The sequence below is a fragment of the Octopus bimaculoides genome, chromosome Z, assembly GCF_046866305.1.
Source record: "Octopus bimaculoides isolate indiv1 chromosome Z, ASM4686630v1, whole genome shotgun sequence".
Lineage (NCBI taxonomy): Eukaryota > Metazoa > Mollusca > Cephalopoda > Octopoda > Octopodidae > Octopus > Octopus bimaculoides.
This window is the reverse complement of record NC_142944.1, coordinates 7,853,573-7,875,622: the sequence shown is the minus strand read 5'-3', so window position 1 is coordinate 7,875,622 and position 22,050 is coordinate 7,853,573. Positions and strand designations below refer to the sequence as shown.

Here is a 22,050-nt window from a genome sequence, read left to right as displayed (position 1 = left end):
TAAATAATAATATTTGATAAGCTTAAAGCTTATAAGTGATTACTGGTCATTGATTAAGGTAAATAATCTAATATTGGAGCATATAAGATACTTTATGTAAAATTTGTGTGTTGAAACAAATTTTGCTGTGTCTAGGGAGAGTCATTACGCCAATATTAATAACAGACACACACACAGGTTCAATTCCACTTCTTTATTACTAATCAATTGGTTAGATATCTATCCAACAAACTAATCGATCTTTAATCAATTGACTAATGATAAAGGAGTGAAACTGAACCACTATGTATGTCATTAATATTAGCATAATGACTCTCTAGACAAAACAAAATACTTGTACGTTTTCTGCCTTTACTTTTTCCAGTTATTAGACTGTGGCCATGCTGGAGCACCACCTTGAAGAATTTTAGTCAAACCTAGTACGTTTTTCTATCCATCATTGCCAATCTGCTAAGATACTGGGACGCACCAACACTGGCTATCAATCAGTGGTGGTGGTGACAGACACATACACAAAGATACACACACATATATATACATATACGAAAGGCTTCTTTAAGTTTCTGTCTACCAAATCCACTAATAAGGCTTTCATCAGCCCAGGGCTATAGTAGAAAATATTTGCCCAAGGTTCCACCTAGTGTGGCTGAACCCGGAACCATACAGTTGAGAGCCATTAGCTACTTTGAGTCTTATCTCATTTTTGTTTATAATTTACTTAGGCTGAAAGCCATTATGCTTCACTTTTCATAAATACACATTCTGTTAGAAGGAAGCCACAAACAACAGATCAAAAGAACGTATTTGGTTACACAAGGCTTCCATTAAAGTTTTTCATTCGAGCATGGTTCAGAAAATACTTCTTAAAACTGTTAGAGCATGCGAAAGTGCCCACGGGTCATGATCAAAGGGAAGTACATCGAGTAAATGAACATACTACATACCTACATATACTCTTTTACGCTTTTATACTCTTTTAATTGTTTCAGTCATTTGACTGCGGCCATGCTGGAGCACCGCCTTTAGTAGAGAAAATCGACCCCAGGACTTATTCTTTGGAAGCCTAGTACTTATTCTATCGGTCTCTTTTTGCCAAACCGCTAAGTTACGGGGACGTTAACACACCAGCATCGGTTGTCAAGCAATGTTGGGGGGACAAACACAGACACACAAACACACATACATATATACGGCAGACTTCTTTCAGTTTCCATCTACCAAATCCACTCACAAAGCTTTGGTCGGCCCAAGGCTACAGTAGAAGACACTTGCCCAAGGTGCCACACAGTGGGAATGAACCCAGAACCATGTGGTTGGTAAGCAAGCTACTTACCACACAGCCACATACATTATTACTATTATTATTATTATTATTATTATTATTTAAAACATTTTAATTCGGCTCCTTGCAGCTCAAATTTTCACAGGCTTCTAACAGAAATCTACCTTGTTCAAGCTTAGATTACCAGTAATCTGGCCTAGTTAGTTTCTGTTAGAAGCCTGCAAAACTTTAAGTTACATGGAACCAAATCAAACTGTTTTAGATAATAATATATGTAACTCCTAGTAAATGTGTTGAGTACCCTTTTCTTTCATTTATCCACTCTCCCATATATATATATATATATATATATAGGCGCAGGAGTGGCTGTGTGGTAAGTAGCTTGTTTACCAACCACATGGTTCCGGGTTCAGTCGCACTGCGTGACACCTTGGGCAAATGTCTTCTACTATAGCCTCGGGCCGACCAAAGCCTTGTGAGTGAATTTGGTAGACGGAAACTGAAAGAAGCCCGTCGTATATATGTATATATATATATATGTATGTATGTGTATATGTTTGTGTATCTGTGTTTGTCCCCCCAACATCACTTGACAACCGATGCTGGTATTTATGTCCCCGTAACTTAGCAGTTCGGCAAAAGAGACCGACAGAATAAGTACTAGGCTTGCAAAGAATAAGTCCTGGGGTCGATTTACTCGACTAAAGGCGGTGCTCCAGCATGGCCGCAGTCAAATGACTGGAACAAGTAAAAGAGTAAAAGGGGGTGTATATATATATATATATATATATATATATATATATATATATATATATCATATACAAGCAGAGATGATGGTATGTGAATATAGTGTTTGATTTGTAACCATAAGTTTTATTCTATTGCATGGCACTTTGGACAAGTGGATCCCAGTTTGAAAGTGAAAATGGTACATAGAAACTGTAAAGAAGACTGTCATGCACACACACACAGACACACACACATACACACACACATACACACACACACACACACACACACACAAACCAGTGTTATTTCCAAGATGTTGTGAAAACATTCTGGCCATGGGAAAATATTACCTTTACATGGAAACAGGTAAGAGTTGGTAACAAAAGGGCATCCAAACATAGAAGATTTGTGCCAATAAACTCCATTATATCCATGCAAGCATGGGGAAAATGGATGTTAAAATGACGATGATGAAGAGAACATTCTTTATTCATTTATTTAGTTATTTCCTACAAAAATTTCTTGCTTTGAAACAGAAAGGTAGAAGACAATTTAAGAATAAAACAATATTTATACATTATACAAAAGACTGTAACCAATAACTTTGGCACATATTTTAAAATCTATTTGACTGAACATATAACCCAAAATAATTTATAACGAAAGCAAATAATAATAATAATAATAATAATAATAATAATAATAATAATAATAAAACACTCATTTATAGCTCACCTTCTAAAAGGAACATGACAACAGTTAATGTATACGATACTCGTGATTCATAGCATTGTATAAAACACGTTTTGTAAATTGTGAGAAGGTCGTTTGTAGAACACCCTCGCCCTCAACACATCCCTAAAGATATTTTAAAACATCAAGACACACCTTTCGTGCATGACGAAGCATATAAGATTACTTCAGGTATACACTGAGAAATAAAACATTTAGGACAAAACTGGGATAAATTTTAAAATTTATGTAATCAAAATTTTGATTATATATTCAATTCAAAACTCTGGTGTTTTATCAAAAGCAAATCACTGAGAAATTGTGACAATTTGTAAACTTGATAAAGGACAACGTTACTACTGAACATGAAATGCTTATTCTGGGTAGCTATTTACCAATGAAGCGCCTACAAAATGTCACAGCTAGGCAACATTGTCATGTAGTGAAGAAAGCAATTGTTCAGGTTCTTAAGATGATGAATTTCTTATCTATGTGAATGTGGAAACAACGAATTGACTTATTATTCTGGATTACATAAGGCAGCAAGCTGGAAGAATTGTTGGTAGAGGTAGAGGGGGAGGTAGAGAGGGAGAGAGGGGGAGGGAGGGAGGGGGAGGTAGAGAGGGAGAGAGGGGGAGGGAGAGAGGGGGAGGTAGAGAGGGAGAGAGAGAGAAATATTAAAATTTGGATATCAAATAAGTCACCATCAAATCAGTGGTGCCAAATGTTTAGTGTCAAAGAGGACTCACTCTGCTGGGTCATACTTAACCCAAAATATGTAAGGCAAACTTTAACACCCATTGGATCTGAAACTGGGACAAGCTGTGAGACTATACAACCAAGCCAAACCTTAGTCTAGCTCTTAACTATCATCCAGAAAGTAACAAGAAGAAAAAAAGTTTTTGTACAGGTGTTAATAACTTAATTATGAAAGAAGAGAAGAAAATTAAGCTATGGGTTTTAAGTCTTTTGTTACTGTATTTCTCTTGAAATACACTGCTCCTATTTCAATTAGTTTTGAAAATAATGAAGAAAATAAAGTAATTTTGTCATTGTTAAGCTGGTATTTAAAACCTAAGATTCAGATTTTGATGAAAAGTTTTAATCTAGGTCTCTTTAAAACAGGAAATTTGTATCATTAGAAGAACAAATGGTGTTCTCAAAGGTTTTTATCAAAAGGATTAAATTAAAGAGTTGTGCCGGTGGCACATGAAAAGACATCCGAGCGAGATCGTTGCTAGTGTCGCCAGACTGGCTCCTGTGCAGGTTGCACGTAAAATACACCATTTTGAGCGTGACCGTTGCCAGTACCGCCTGACTGGCCTTCATGCCGGTGACACGTAAAAGCACCCACTACACTCTCTGAGTGGTTGGCATTAGGAAGGGCATCCAGTTGTAGAAACTCTGCCAAATCAGATTGGAGTCTGGTGTCCTCAGTCAAATCGTCCAACCCATGCTAGCATGGAAAGCGGACGTTAAACGATGATGATGATAGCAATGGCAAACTGGGATATTTTTTTAACATTTTGCTAATCATAAAATAACATTGGTTAGTTATCAGTGTTGTTCCTTTTTTTTTTAATATAATTATAATACAGTAAAAAATGTATTAAATATAACTTAAAAGATATGGATGTATAAATGCCCTCACGTAGGTTGTATAGCACAGGGGTTTTCAAACTGTGGTCCACGGACTACAGGGGGTCCGCAAGGACAAGACAGGGGGTCCGTAGACAGCAAATACTTTTTATGGGCAATTTGATTTTATATATGTTTTTTAATCGAAATCTTTTAATTGACAATAAACCTATTTGTTAAATACTGTTAAATAAATAAATGTAAAAATATGTAATTTTAAGCAAATATTTATGTATAAATTTCATAAGCGTTTATAAGGGGGTCCCTAAGGTAAAGCCTGAAATATAAAGGGGTCCGCAAGTCAAAAAGTTTGAAAACCCCTGGTATAGCATACATACACTCGCTCATACAAACATCCACAAAGGTATAAGCATAAGCAAACGTGTGGTTTGGTGCACATACATTCACCTAGCAAATTAAAAAGCTACTTGGTGTTTATAAAAACGGGGAGGTTAAAGCTAAATTCAATTCATTCATACCATTGCTTTACACAAAGTGAGAAGATACATTGCAGAACTGTTATTTTAATGAGTTATATCTTTTATCACCTGAAGAGACACATCTACACCATTGGATGCTCCTAAACCAGTTGTTAAGTTTCCCATCCGTGAGTGATCAATGCTAGATGGATTGAAACAAATGTAATGATTAATAAAAATTCTCATATCTTCCATTTCATTAACCAAATATAAATGTGTGTGTGTGTATTAATATCAAACAATGAGAATGAGTGCTCAACACTGCAATGGACAAAAATTCTTTATGGTTTATGGCTACCATTGGTTTCATGTAAGTGATAAATCCCTTAACAATTATCAAGCCTGCAACATGGAACATTGGTGTTCATCTCCATCTTGGATTAAAACAATAAAATCACATAAGATCATGATAAAATATTGTGAGATTTTAGGTAAACAAAACAAATATCAGGGGCAACAACTTTTGAATTATTATCTCCCTTGCCTCAAATTTAGGTTAAATTTGATTTGAACTGTTCAAATATTTGCTAACATAAAATTTTTATAAACTTTCAAGAGAACATGAAATAATAATTTTTTTCTTTTAATAGATTTCAAAGCACACATATTTTGCTATAAATAATAGCATATAAATATCATTTTTCAAATTTTGAAACAAGGCCAGCAATTTCGGGGAGAGGATAAGTCAACTGCATCAACCCCAGCAGTCAACTGGTACTTATTTTCAGTGGACCCTGATGCAGTCCTCCAGCTTGTCAGATCCTGTCTGATTGTCCAACCCCTGCCAGCGTGAAACATGAGCATTAAATGATAATGATGATGAAATGGGTCAATTACATTAATCCCAGTGCATAACTGGTACTTATTTTATTGACCCTGAAAGGATGAAAGGCAAAGTTGACTTCAGTAGAATTTGAACTCAGAACAGACAAAATGCTAAGCATTATACCTGGAGTGCTAACAATTCTGCTAGCTCACCATTTAAAGGCACAAAAATATTGGGTTGAAAAACCTGTCAGGATACAAACGTCAAAGCTGCCCATGGAACTCAAATCTACATCTCCTGTAAGCACGGTAGATGTTCTATCATTGGACCAAAGTCAATCCTATGAATTTCTCAATTCACTTTAGAAAATTTGTTCTGAGCGGAAAGAACTGTATGTTGTTGACGTTATAACAGATGTGGGTTTGAGTCCATGATAAGCTTTTAACTTTATCTATCCAAAAAGGTTTTTAAACATATTCAAATGGTATTATTTATGGCTTTTACCAATCACATGGTTCCGGGTTCAATCCCACTGTGTGGCACCTTGGGCAAGTGTCTTCTACTATAGCCTCAGGCCGACCAAAACCTTGTGAGTGGATTTGGAAGACGGAAACTGAAAGAAGCCCGTCATATATATATGTATATGTGTTTGTGTGTTTATGTTTGTGTCTGAGTTTGTCCCCCCAACATCGCTTGACAACCAATGCTGGTGTGTTTATGTCCCCGTAACTTAGCGGTTCGGCAAAAGAGACCGATAGAATAAGTACTAGGCTTACAAAGAATAAGTCCAGGGGTCGATTTGCTCAACTAAAGGCGGTGCTCCAGCATGGCCGCAGTCAAATGACTGAAACAAGTAAAGAGAGTATATGCATAAATGTTTGTGTGTGTATGTGTGTGTGTGCGGTAAGCTTGCTTTGTAATCCTAAAATCCCAGGTTGTGGTTAATTTACTACTTTTGTATACACATACCGAAAAGAAATCTTGCAGAAGAGATGTTATTTTAACAAGATACATCTTGTAATCACCTGAAGAGACACATCTACATCGACGGATACACCTAAACTAGATGTTCAGTATCCCACCCATGAGGAATCAATGCTAGATTGGTCAAAACAATTGAAGTGATCAATAAACATTCTCTCATTAATCAAATACAGGCTTGGCTGGGTGGGGGTGCTTGTCTCCCCCTCGTAAACATAAGGACATAGGAAATGTGTCACGGCCGACAGGAAGCGGTGCAGCTTCCTGGGGCTAAATAGCAGTTGTATGATTCCCTTATTGGGACTGTCACGTTAAGTTGACGGTATACAACTACTTTATCATATCACTACTGCTTAAGTCTCTCCAAGAGATTTAGAAATGTATCGTTTCTAATTTTTGTAATTATATATATTAGATATAGATATATATATACTTTATTTAAAAGCAGCAGAAATATAACAAAAGACTCTTACTCGGAGTTTCACGTTCCCGTTCATCGGAAAACTGTCCGATGAACAGGAATGTGAAACTCCGAGTAACAGTCTTTTGTTATATTTCTGCTGCTTTTAAATAAAGCATATTACTCTACCTCTGGTATTTGAGTACTCTTATTTCCACCTTGTTGCACATTTATGTGCTTACTCTGGTATATATATATATATATATATATATATATATATATAAAATATATAGTTTTAGGGAAAATAACCAAGTTTCAAGAACTCATCGATGAAAATCCACTATCACATATAGAAATATTAACAATTAAAAGCACAATAAATGAGTATAATATAAAGCAAAGTAAATATCATAAGATAAATATCATAAAATGATTACACGTGTTTCATAACTAATTTTCAAATAGAAAGGAAATTTAAATCGATTAAAATCAATTGAAATTATCGAAAATTAAATTCTATTCAAAAATATAGCTAATCGTCAGATCGTAAGTAGAACAATAATTAGATATATATATCTCAACCAACAATAAGTACCAAATGAATTAATATGAAATACTTATTTTATAAAGATAGAAAAATTATTAAAAATATCAAAATAATAACCATTCAATAATCCTCCCTTCCTCCATTATAATAACATGTATATTATATACAAAAAACAGCTTACATAAATTATCATTGTTTTAAATTATCTTTGTTTTAAATACAATTTGAACGAAGTTTAAGTTTAAAATAATAATGAAGAGAAAATTAGTACATATTTAATCGGTGTAATAGTTAAAGCTATATTATTTAAAGCTAAAAACGTTTATTTAATTATCATTAAAAATCAATTGAATAATAGAAAAATACAAGAATATTTATTTCTACAAATGTAAGAATAAAAATATGAATGAAAAAATTATGAATGAAAAAATTAGGAAAGAAAAAAATTATTAAGAATAAAAGATTAAACTTTATATATATATACAAAGTTTTAATAAAAAAACCTTTAACGATATCATAGACAATATATATATATATATATATATATATATATATATATATATATATTCATTTAAAATATAGAGATGCCTATAATAGGACATCTACCCGCTAGAAAGAGTAGCAAAAAACTCTATACCACAAAAATAGGGATAATTTCAAAAGAGATTGAAAAATAAAACCATTTTTACCAGTCTACACTCTGTACCATGGTTTCAAGCTATTTAGCTAGATAAAATTATATCTAACTCCGGGGCTTTCATCAGCAGAGATCCGGATTAGCGTGTAAACACGAGCTAAGGAAAGAACCTGACTCGAGATTTACATGCTTAATTTCCCAAAAATTAACCACGTCAGGTTCTTTCCTTGGCTCATATTTACACGCTAATCCGGATCTCTGCTGATGAAAGCCCCGGAGTTAGATATAATTTTATCTAGCTAAATAGCTTGAAACCATGGCACAGAGTGTAGACTGGTAAAAATGGTTTAATTTTTCATTCTCTTTCGAAATTATTCCTATTTTTGTGGTATAGAGTTTTTTGCTACTCTTTCTAGCAGGTAGATGTCCTATTATAGGCATCTCTATATTTTAAATGAATAATATATATGTAGTCTATTGACTAATTTTTTATTCTCGCTGGACCACTGGTGGTAAATTAAATTTCTAAAATTTATTTTGCTGCCCTATGATTAATAATGATATATATATATATATATATATATATATATATATATATATATTGTCTTTATTGTTTATAATATGTGTTATAACTATATATGTGTTATAACACATATAACTATATATGTCATCACTTGATTGTTCTCTTAAACATGAGCACCATCGATGTGGCTTTTGCAGTAGGCATTCAGATAGATTACTAAACAAGCCGACATGTTTCTTCATTCCATAATGGAATTGGATGTAGACCATGTCACAGGTGTTACCACTTAGTTTTCTTTATCCTAGAGAAATGTCTAAACAAAGACTAGGGGGTCTCTCACGTCCAGCTGTTGGATGACCATTCACTCTAATCAATTCATGCACCTTTTGACAGGTTTTGTTTTGTCCCACAGTGAAGTTACATGGCCTGGTGGTTAGGAATTTGCACTCGTGATTGTCAGATTGTGGGTTCAATTCCAATACAAGGCTGCAAAACAGTTAATTTCAAATTACTCTATTACTGTGTGGGGAATCAGCATGTCAAAGAATAGACCCAACGTTATCTCTGCACGTCATAAAAGGTGACTAAAAGAGGTTTAGGGTTGCGGTGGGATTTGCAATCAGACTTCATAAAACCCACCCAAACAGACCCATGGGTTGGAAGCTGTTGCCTCTATGGTGAAAAGGCATCATCTATCAGGAATCAGAAAACAGTAGGTGCAACAACATGCTCTTATACCACATGCCCCAATATTATTATTACTACTACAGAGTGTCTATAAAAAAAAAAAAAAAACACTCTCCACTACCAAGGAAACTTAGTAGAGTTTAGTCACCAATAGCTTGACCATACAACAGGTACATACATGGGCTGTGTGGTAAGTAGCTTGCTTACCAACCACATGGTTCCGGGTTCATTCCCACTGCGTGGCACTTTGGGCAAATGTCTTCTACTATAGCCTTGGGCCGACCAAAGCCTTGTGAGTGGATTTGGTAGACGGAAACTGAAAGAAGCCCGTCGTATATATGTATATATATATATGTGTATATATATATATATATATATATATATATATATATCATCATCATCATCATCATCATCGTTTAACGTCCGCTTTCCATGCTAGCATGGGTTGGACGATTTGACTGAGGACTGGTGAAACCGGATGGCAACACCAGGCTCCAGTCTAATATATATATATATATATATATGTATGTATGTATGTGTGTGTATATGTTTGTGTCTGAGTTTGTCCCCCCAACATCGCTTGACAACCGATGCTGGTGTGTTTACGTCCCCGTAACTTAGCGGTTCGGCAAAAGTGATCGATAGAATAAGTACTAGGCTTCCAAAAAATATGTCCTGGGGGCCGATTTGGTTGACTAAAAGGCGGTGCTCCAGCATGGCCGCAGTCAAATGACTGAAAAGAGTAAAAGAGAAAGAGTATATCTATCTATATATATATATGTATATATATATATATATATATATATATATATATATATTATGAATTAGTTGAATAAAGTTACATGTTCTGGTTCTCACATTTTTTTTTATTATTGTATTTACAGAATTTATTTTTACACTGTTGAAGTAGGTTAAACATTAAAAAATATTTTGTTCATAAAGTTCAAAACACTTCAACACTGTAAAAAAACCATCTTTTTTTAAATACAATAATAAAAAAACATGAAAACCAGACCATGTTGTAACTTTATTCAACTGATACATTATTCTATACACATTTACACAAATTCAAGAATATATATATATATATATATATATATATATATATATATATATATATCATTCATCATCATCATTGTTTAACGTCCGCTTTCCATGCTAGCATGGGTTGGACGATTTGACAGAGGACTGGTGAAATCAGATGGCAACACCAGGCTCCAATCTGATCTGGCAGAGTTTCTACAGCTGGATGCCCTTCCTAACGCCAACCACTCCGAGAGTGTAGTGGGTGCTTTTTACGTGCCACTGGCACGAGGGCCAGTCAGGCAGTACTATATACATATCATGACAGTGCATGGCTCAGTGATTAGAACATAGAGCTTACAATCGTGAAGTAGTGAGTTTGATTCCCAGACCAGACAGGGTGTTATGTTCTTGAGCAAGACACTTCATTTCACGTTGCTCCAGTTCATTCAGCTGTAGAAATGAGTTGCGACATCACTGGTACCAAGCTGTGTCGGCTTTTGCCTTTGCCTTGGATAACATCGATGATGTGGAGAGGGGAAGCTGGTATGCATGGATGACTTCAGGTCATATATAAACAACCTTGCCTGGATTGCACCTAGGGAACTTTCTAGGTGCAATCCCATGGTCATTCATGACCGAAGGGGCTCTTTACCCTTAGCCCTTTATATATGCATCTCAAATGAATGGCACTTATGGAAGAGGGAGACGGAAGAAGACATGAGGTGAAGTACTGATGATCTCAGGACACTGAATCTCACAAAGATGACAAACAACTAAGATATCTGGTACCTTGCTGTATTCAAGAAGACCCGTCCTCCACAGCAGAAGTGTTCATGACATGCCCCCTGATGAAGAGGAATGGTATGCAAGGGCTCTGTTCCAGTGTCACATAAAAAGCATTTGTGCCAGTGTCATGTAAAAACACTCATGCCAGTGCTATGTTGAAAACATCCAGCATACACACTGTAAGGTGATTGGCTTTAGGAAGGGCATCCAACTGTAGAAACCAAGCCAAATCAGACTGGAACCTGGTGCAGCTCTCCAGCTCTAGCCAAACTGTCCAACCGATGGCAGCATCGACAACGGACATTAAAGGGTTATGATGATACAAAAGTAGCCTTGTTTATCACTGATTCATTCATCACTGATCCAGTATAACACAAGTTGGTAAATTAGTCTAAGATTTTGCTTCTATTGCAAAACTCCACCTTAGCAATCTTCCCCAGTGCTCAGCTACCCAGAATGCACTGGCCATCGCTTGTGTTTACACGACCATGCTGCAAGGCTGCGTCTGTTTTTTTTTTTTTTTTTTTGTTAATAAGTAATTTACACAGTTGTATCCATCAACACAGGACCAGTGAACAGAAGAATGGTACAAAGGCCCTTGATCCAAACAAACAACACGGATGAGAGTGTATTCTTTACAGGAAATGGTAGAGAACACCAAGGAAATACACAACAGTGGAAACTCCACTGCTGTGGGCCATGAGTTTGGTGCCAAGGAATCTAGCATTCTTTCCATTTACAAAGTGTGTGGAGAGAATTCATATAGCACAATGGTTTTATTTTTGCAACTAAACTCCAAAAACTACACCCAAGTGTTAATAGCAGTCTTATACATATATTGGAGAACTCATCCCACCAAGAAACACCTGTACAAAGATCTACCTGTTTCCACTATTACAAAGGGAAAGCACTTGCTCTTTGTGGGACATTGCTGGTGAGCTAAACAAGAGCTGGCAAATGACTAAGTGCTATGGATGCTTAAGTAGGGTAGGGTTGCACATACGCAGGTTGTCTGAACACAATGTCTGTAGATCAACACAGCAGAAATACTGGATGGTTCCTCAAAGATCTCCTTCAACTAATGCGGGACCAAGATAGATGGTAAGTGAAGCTTAAAATTACTCAAGATGATCACACACACACACACACACTATAATGGCTGTCAAATATTGACACGCATTCACAGCATGTTCTCTGACAATTTACTACAGGCAATAATTATATATAGATATATATATATATATATTAAGGTGTTTGAGTGTATGCCTATTTGTATGTATATGTATGTCTGATATGTGTGTATGTGTATACACACACACGGTTTTTTTATTTTTTTTTATATGGAATGAGTTTATACTCGTTTTGGTTCCATAATTAATCATACATAGGTGTGAGTTACGTCCCTTGTCACCTCATATTTAGATTTATTCACTTATCTATAAATGTATTATGTATTAAATGTGTGGAAAGAGAGATGCTGGTGTGGCTGTGTGGTAAGAAGTTTGCTTCCTAATCACATGGTTCTGGGTTCAGTCCCACTGCATAGCACCTTAGGCAAGTGTCTTCCATATAACCTCAAGCCAACCACAGCCTTGGGAATGAATTTGGTTGACAGAAACAGAAAGAAGCTCATTATATATATATTATACACAGGCATACCTCGGCTTAAGTCGTTCTCGATTATACATCGGATTTGGAAAATAATATATGGAAAAAGAAATCAAGCAAAGTCATTTTACTTAACTTTACGTCTGTATGCCACAAATATTGGAATCGTAAAATCACTAGAAAACCGTTAAAAGCACATAAGATCATGTTACAATAAATAAGAATAAAATCATATTAAAATATGTACAGTAAATGTTAAGATACACACCATAAAGTAGTGTAGCTGAGTGAACGAAATCATGAAATCAGCTGTGTTGTCTTATTTATCTGTCCTTCAGAGCTCATATTGCACTGTATTTCCAATATCTACCATTAGGCATCGTTGTTTTGAATTCAGATTTATTTGTCTGTTTATTGGCGACTTTCTCATTCTCATTTATTTGTGAATAATTTTTTTGCCCCCATGGCTCCTAAGAAAATTCATAGTGAAAGTGCTAACGGTCATGCTATAACGCTGGAAGATAAACTGGCTAGGATAAAACGCCATGGAAAAAGGTGAAAAAGTGAAAGCGATCTTTTGGGATAAGTCGGACAACTGTATTGAGGACTGTACATAATAAGGACAAGATTTTAGCACATATGGTTTTTATTAACTATGTATTATTGAAAATGCATTCATAAATAAAGTACAGAACTGGGAATGGTTATTATCAGTTTAGCCTAGAGACAAGTAAATTCAGCCTAGCCTAGCCTAGAGACAAGTATTTCTGCTGTGTTGATCTACAGACATTGTGTTCAGACAACCTGTGCATGTAAAGCCCTACTTTAACATCCATGTAGGGTGAGGTATGCCTGTATATATATATATATATATACATATATATATATATATACACACACACACCTATGTCTTTGTGTTTGTCCCCTACAACCCCTTCGGTATGTTTATGTCCATGTAGCAAGAAAACGTTAAGTACCAGGCTTAGAAACAAAATTAAGTACTGGGATGAATTTATTCAACTCAAGTTCTTCAAGACGGTACTTCAGCATGGCCACAGTCTAATAGAGAGAAAAAACATCTAGTGAGGATGGGGTAAGACAAGCAAAAACGTTTGTGAAATGGCTATACTTAACAGATATCCCGAAAGGATTGGGGAAACATGAGGCAAAGATCTATTATTTCAAGATGCAAAAATCTATAAAAAAGAGGGGGTTTTATGTAGTCAGTTTCCACTGAATGTGTATGAATTTTCTTTTGTGTATGCAAGGGTTTAAGATCTCTGTCTTAGTGTTAAGATATTTATTTCCACAAATCATTTAAGATTACGCTCTTTGCTGATATGAAATGCTTCCATCTCTACAAAACATTCATGCATGGTTTAAACTTTAAGGCAATCTCCCAGTAGAAGTCAAGTTTCTATCATTTTCTTTTAATTGTAAGATATAGCTTCCAAGTTATGTCATATTCTATTTTTCAGTCTACTCTAAACAAATCACTTTGGCTGATAACTTCTACTATGAACTTTTAGGCTGGTGTTCAGGTTTCCATTCATGTATTTGACCTCTACTTTATAACTGAAGTCCTGGTACTACTACATGCTCTATTTAGCAGACACGTCACAGATATCTTTCGTGACCATCCAGCTTCAACATTAAGGATAGGTTGGCAAGATTTGTTTTACGTCAGCAGTGTAGTAATAAGTGGTCTTAACTATGTGTCTACTGAACCTTCTACCTGGTTTCCAGGAATACTGTGTGAAAAACCATGCCATACTCTGTGCCATGTATTATGTAAACAGGCCCCATTTTTGAAGTTGGTTAATTTGCATATGGTGTTAAAAATAGTTTTGTCTTACTTTTTTATGTAGATTACTAAAAAGTGTGTTGATTTAGAAGTGTGTTGATTTGCACCAGTCTGTTAAATAAAATCATGTTCTTTAATTTGTTTAATTTTCATAATATAAACATTATATTTTATAAATAGTACAGTATAATATATTCTAAGAATTTTAAGTAGAATAATAAACATCAAAAAGACTGTACTTTAGAAATGTGCTAATGTGAATCTGTTAAGTACAATTTAGCACTTATAATTTTTTTCATGTATTATTTTCTTTTACTTCTTTGAGTCATTTGACTGCGGCCATACTGGATCACCGCCTTAAAGGATTTTTTAGTCAAAGAAATCACTGCCCCTGGATTTATTTTCTGTAAGTCTATTTATGGTATCAGTCTCTTTTGCCGAACTGCTAAGTTATGGGGTACATAACCACACCAACATCAGTTGTCAAATGATTGGGGGGGGGGGATACAGACATAAAGAAACACACAAATGTATAAATATGTATGTATATATATATATATATATACATAAATATATATATATACATAAATATATATATATATACATAAATATATATATATATACATAAATATATATATATATACATAAATATATATATATATACATAAATATATATATATATACATAAATATATATATATATATACATAAATATATATATATATACATAAATATATATATATATATACATAAATATATATATATATATACATAAATATATATATATATATATATATATATATATATATATATATATATATATATATATATATATGATGGGCTTCTTTCAGTTTCCATCTAACAAATCCACTCACAACACTTTTTGTCAGCCCAAAGTTATAGTAGAAGACACTTGCGCAGGATGCCATGCAGTGGGACTGAACCCAGAACCATGTGGTTGGGAAGCAAGCTTCTTACCACACAGTCACACCATTTTAAGCACATATTTAGACTGTTTCCAGTAAACTGGAAAATTCAGGACACTTCTGATCCCAAGCTGGCTGAATAACTGGTTGGGTGGGACTGTATTTGTGTTCTAGTAGGAAACACCTGCCCATTAAATTCAAGAGTTCAGTTTACATCCATTTTCCATATTATCAAAGTAATGTTTACAGCTGGATGCTCTTCATTATACAGACTCTTGCCTATTTTCTACACAGTTTCAAAGCCATGAAGCCAGGAATTTATTCACAAGAGGAAAGCTAATAAGGACACCATGCAGTGACATTCAAATAGGTGAGCAACAGATGTAAACCAACACACAAACACAACTACACATATGTACTATACATACATACATACACAACAGGTTTCCTTTTTTAATATCTAATTATCAAATAACAGCAATGTGTCTGCAAAAAACTGGCCAATTTGAAGACAGACATATGTAGAAACAGAACAGATACCTATGCATGCCAACTCACACACACAAACACAAACACAACAAGCTTCTTTTAGTTTCCCTCTGCCAAATCCACTCATAAGGCTTTAGTCAGCCCATTTCTATACTACAAGATACTTGTCCAAGGTGCCATGCAGAGGGACCAAATAGCCCTATTTTACAAATAGTGTTTTTTTTTAATGGGGCTGCTGCCAAATATATATATATATATTATGTGTGTGTGTGTGTGTGTATATATATCATCATCATCATCATTTAACATCCGCCTTCCATGCTAGCATGAGTGTGGTGGTTTGACGAAAGCCAGTCAGACTTCTGTGACTGTTTTGGCAGGATTTTTACAGCTGGATGCCCTTCCTAACACCAACCACTCCACAGAATGGACTTAGTGCTTTTTATGTGGCACAAGCACAGGCAAGGTCAGTTTTGGCAAGGTTTTTACAGCTGGATGCCATTCCGAACACCAATCACCTTACAGTGTGGACTGGATGCTTTTAAGTGGCACCTGTACTGACAGGGTCATCAAATACTTACAAGAAAAAACATATTTTATCCACATTCAGTAACAAGAGGACCGTGTATGACAACTGCTTCAAAACCTGTGACTTCTCTCCTCCTATATCAATAATTACTGGTACACAGTTATACAGGACTTTTTACATTTATTTGTAATATTGAAGTTATCCAAATTCTAAAGATGTAGCTGTTTCTTTATTAAAAATCAATTCCTCCCTTTTAAGAATTCTATTAATAAAATTTACAAAAACACAAAAATATATACATTATATAAAGAAAAAAAGGATTTTATCCTTTATATCTATACTGTTCAGTATCTATGCGTTGAATAAAATTTATCTTTCTACTTGTTCTAATATACATTATATATATCATTGTTTTAATATCCACCTTTTCATGTTTACATAGAACAGATAGTTTCTTTTTCAAGTCATGCCAACTTATAAGGGCTGCTTTCCTGGTTTCAATGGCGTAAATATTCCCCATGTGAATGGGACACCAGTTCATGGAAGGATTACTCATTTTTGCCAGCTGAGTGGACTGGAGCAACATGAAATGAAGTGTTTTGCTTAAGAACAATGTGCTGCCCAATCCAGGAATCAAAACCACGACCAATCAGGAATCCAATATCCTAACCATTAAGCTAAATGACTCCACTACATAGAACAGATGGAATTTAAGGCAGATTTTTTTTTTTTTTTACAGATGGAGGCCCTTCTTGTCAACAATCCTTACCTACTTCCCAAGCAAGATAATATTTCAGTATGGCCAGATATATTTTCATAAGATTGGAAACCAATATATACACTGCTTATATAAGAGTGACAAATGTTAACAACTATCATGCAATGTCAAGACAAGGAGACACAAACACATAGAAATCATCATCATAAACATTTCAACATTCGCTTTTCCATGTTTACATGTATCAAACAATTTGTTAAGGCAAGTTTTCAATGGCTGGACATCTTTGATGCCCTTCCTGTCACCAAACCTAACTTGTTACCAAGCAGAAACATCACTGATATGATGGCAGTGATGCTTGTTTACAATCATGTGATGTCAAACCAAAGGTACAAACACAAACACATACCGTATATATAGAGGGAACCTGTGGAAGACATGGGATGAGGTGGTGAAGCATGGTCTTCGAATGTTGGGTCTCATGGAGGTGATGACAAGTGACTAAGACCTTGGCAATAAGCTGTGCTTAATAAGACTTGTCAAACCAAGTGAAATTGTAGTCATGGTCAATACCAGTGTCATGTAACTGGCACTTGTGCCGGTGGTACATAAAAGCAAGCATGCCAATGGCACATTTTTAGCATCCATTACACCCTTGAAACAATCAGCATTAGGAAGAGCATCTAACCGTAAAAATCATGCCAAATGAGACTGGAACTTGGTGCAACCCTCTAGCTTACCAGTTCTGGTCAAACCGTCTAACCCATGCCAGCATGGAAAGCAGACGTTAAATAATGATGTGTGCGTGTGTGTGTGTGTCTGTTAAATTCAACTTACGCTGAAAGTCAACAAACAAACTTTGCTTTAGAAGCGGTGAGATGTATTGAAAGATAAGGAAATAATTTTATTCTCAAACACAGGATAATGCTAATAATATAGCATGAACAGGATAAATTATCCATATTTTGCAGAAAAATCTGTTGGTGGCCAAGGTCTCAGTCACTTGTCCTCACCTCCATGAGACCCAAAATTCAAAGATCATGCTTCACCACCTCATCCCTTGTCTTCCACAGGTTCCCTCTATATATGGTGTGTGTTTGTGTTTGTACCCTTGTCTGCAAAATGTGGACAGTTTATCCAGTTCGTTCTATATTATTAGCATTATCCTGTGTTTGAGAATAAAATTATTTCCTTATCTATATGTATGTATTATCTATATGTATGTATGTATGTTTGCATCCTTCCTCCCCAGTGTTTGTTGATTTGCAATCTACATGTTGACCTCAAGTATGCCAGTGGCAAGAAAAAAAAAACTACCCAGTACACACTGTAAAATGGTTGGCAATGGGAAGGACACCCATCCATAGAAACAATGCCAAAGCAGACACTGGAGCACAATGCAATCCTTCAATTCATTGGATCCTTGTCAAACTCTGTAACCCATGCCAGCATGAAACATGGACGTTAAATGATGATGATGATACACGTATGACAGGCTTCTTTCAGTTTCTGTCTAGCAAATCCACTCACAAGTCTTTAGTCAGTTTGGGGGTTGGAGCAGAAGATACTTGCCTAAGGCACCATACAGTGGAATTGAACCTTAAATAAGATGGTTAGGAAGTAAACATTTTAACCAGACAGTCATGCCAGCATCTATATATTATTAATTAACGACCCATCATGTCAAATGCTTGGAAACTGAAAGTTTTAGATCACTGGATGACTGCATCTGTGTTTCTGAAAAGCGCAGCTTTTAGATAGGATCTAAATTTAATCCTTTAGCATTTAAACTGGCCATACTCAGCCCAAATATTCTACTTGTTTTATGTTCAAACCAACCATATCCAACCCCTCACACATGCCCTACAATGTCATTCTAAGAATAAACAATCACATCATCAAAATCTCAAAAGTTATGAGATAATACATGATTAATTGAAAACAAGGATGACATTTGACAGAATAATCTGAATATTAAAGAGTTGATCCTTTAGCATTTAAGCTGGCCATAATCCTAAATATTTTATCTGTCTTACGTTCAAACTGGCCAAATCTCGTCAGTTCTGGTTAGCTAGACAAGGTCTTTCTAAAACTAAACGATTACATCATCAAAACTTCAAAGCTACAAGATAATGCATGATTAATTGAAAACATACATGAATAAATAAGCATTGTATTTGACAAGAGTAACTGGAATGCTAAATGGTTAAATATCAGCCATTTACATATGATAATGCAGCTTTACATAAATTTGGAATTAGTTCTGCTTCACATGTGCAAGGGATTGTAGTTTGGAAACGTTTTGCTTAGCACCAAAACAAATCTATTATATTTTTGCTTCAGCTGAGAACCCACCTAAAAGCTGCAAAAAGTTCACTTTTATACCTAGATACATCTTTACCATTATTTCAAAACCGTTACTAATATTTCCAAATATCTTTTCATCTTTTACCGTTTACTTGTTTCAGTCATTAGACTGCAGTCATACTGGAGCACCACCTTGAATTTTTAGTTGAATGAATTGACCCCAGTGCTTACTTTCTCATAAGTCTGGTACTTATTCTGTCAATCTATTTTGCTGAACCACTAAGTTACAGGGACATAAACACACCAGTTGTCAAGCGGCAGTAAGGAACAAGCGCGCGCACGCGATAGGCTTCTTTCAGTTTCTGTCTAACAGATCCACCCACAAGGTTTTGGTCAGCCTGAAGCTACAGCAGAAGACACTTGCCCAAGGTACCACACTGAGACTGAACTCAGAACCATGCACCAGATTCCAGTCTGATTTGGCATGGTTTCTATGGCTGGATTCCCTTCATAATGCCAACCACTCTAATATAATAGTTATATAACACCAGCATTGGCCACGACTACACTCACACTAAACTTGACAACTCTTCTTAAGTATGGTACATTGCCAAAGGTCTCGGTCACATGTCACTGCTTCCATGAGGCCCAACGCTTAAACGGTGCTTTTTATGTGCCGGTTACATGACACTGGCATTGGCCATGACTACAATTTCACTTGGCCTGACAGGTCTTCTCAAGCACAACATGTCACCCAATGTTTGAAGGGTGCTTTTTACATGAAGAATTGATTCAAAATTTTTCTCAAAACATTGCCCCCAGTACTCGACTGGTACTTATTTCATCCACCCTGAAAGGATGAAAGGCAAAGTTGACATCAGAGGAATTTGAACCCACAACATAAAGACACGAAATACCACTAAGCATTTTGCCTGGTGTGCTAACAATTCTGCCAGCTCACTGCTTTATTTGTATTGATAAGTATTAACAGACAAGAATATGATAAAGAATTTGCATGGTTCAGTGGTTAGGGGTATTGCCTTTACAATTGCTAGATTATGGTTTTAATTGCTGAACAAAGCAGAAATTTGAGCTTTTGAACAAAATACGCTGCTTCTATAGTATGATAACTACCTTGCTATTTGCGACATACCGCAAATGACAATGCACTCTACAAAACAACCCACTTAAGGCCTTCAGCAATTAATTCCAGCCCATTTAGTTTATTTCTTTATTACCCACAGGGGGCTAAACATAGAGGGGACAAACAAAGATAGACAAAGGGATTAAGTCGATTACATTGACCCCAGTGATTAACTGGTACTTATTTAATCGACCCCGAAAGGATGAAAGGCAAAGTTGACCTCGGCGGAATTTGAACTCAGAACGTAACGGCAGACAAAATTCTGCTAAGCATTTCACCCAGCATGCTAATGTTTCTACCAGCTCGCCGCCTTAATTCCAGCCCATTTAGTTGTTTACACTAGTACTATGCTGACAAGTGACTTTTACCAAATAATCTCAAGTGAAGATGAAGCAGTGTCCTTTTCGAGAGAACACAATCTTATCGACCAGGTAGGGAATGCTCAGGAAAAACGATGACCTGTACACTGCTTTTTTAAATGATATCAGATCAGTTTACAAACATTAAAATCAATATATGATGATTTTTTATTCTGTATAATAAGGTGTTAATGGTTTTTAATCAATTTTACACTACAAACTGTTTGTTATGTTCCTTTCCATTTATAGAATAAATGTTTAGCAATTTTTAACATATATCATGCTATCTACAGTTGGTGGATATCATACTATTTTATTATTTTTTTTTATTTGTTTGTCATTTGACTGTGGCCATGCTGAAGCACCGCCTTTAGTTGAAGAAATCGACCCTAGGACTTATTCTTTGTAAGCCTAGTACTTATTCTATCGGCTTTTTTTGCCAAACCGCTAAGTTATGGGGATGTAAATACACCAACATCGGTTGTCAAATGATGGTGGGGGGACAAACACAGACGCAAACATATATGACAGGCTTCTTTCAGTTTCCTTCTACCAAATCAACTCAGAAGGGTTTGGTCAGCCCAAGGCTATAGTAGAAGACACTTGCCCAAGGTGCCATGCAGTAGGATCGAACCCGGAACCATGTGGTTGGTAAGCAAGCTACTTACCACACAGCCACTCCTGCAACTATAGTAGAAAATTAATAGTAGATATCATACTATAATAGCAACCAAAATACTTTATTTCACACTACTCCAGTCCATGAGTAACCCTACCACAAACTGATGCCCTGTTCTGAGAAAATGTGATCTTGATCACTTATTCGCTGTGGAAACCAGGCCACCTGCCCTATTAGCCCCAGGACTCAAAACAGTACTTACATATATTTATGACCTGTCAGACTTCTTCAAATGCTACCTAGGGTTTCACAGCAAGAGAAGACCCCCACCCCGT

General features: G+C 35.6%; 1 protein-coding gene and 1 long non-coding RNA gene across 5 annotated transcripts in view; one reads left to right on the top strand and one right to left on the bottom strand.

The window, feature by feature from the left end:
- LOC149132126 (uncharacterized) overlaps nucleotides 1–22,050 on the top strand; it is a 59,699-nt gene that overhangs the window by 15,688 nt on the left and 21,961 nt on the right. The gene's annotated exons all lie outside the window — the stretch shown is intronic.
- LOC106877587 (protein Smaug homolog 1) overlaps nucleotides 1–22,050 on the bottom strand; it is a 137,449-nt gene that overhangs the window by 106,417 nt on the left and 8,982 nt on the right. Inside the window, exon 2 of one of the 4 annotated variants that reach the window (XM_089365480.1) lies at nucleotides 4,930–5,002. The exons of the other annotated variants lie outside the window; for them this stretch is intronic. The gene's annotated coding sequence lies outside the window, so the exon portion shown is untranslated. The remainder of the gene's footprint in view (nucleotides 1–4,929; nucleotides 5,003–22,050) is intronic. 4 annotated transcript variants of the gene reach the window in all.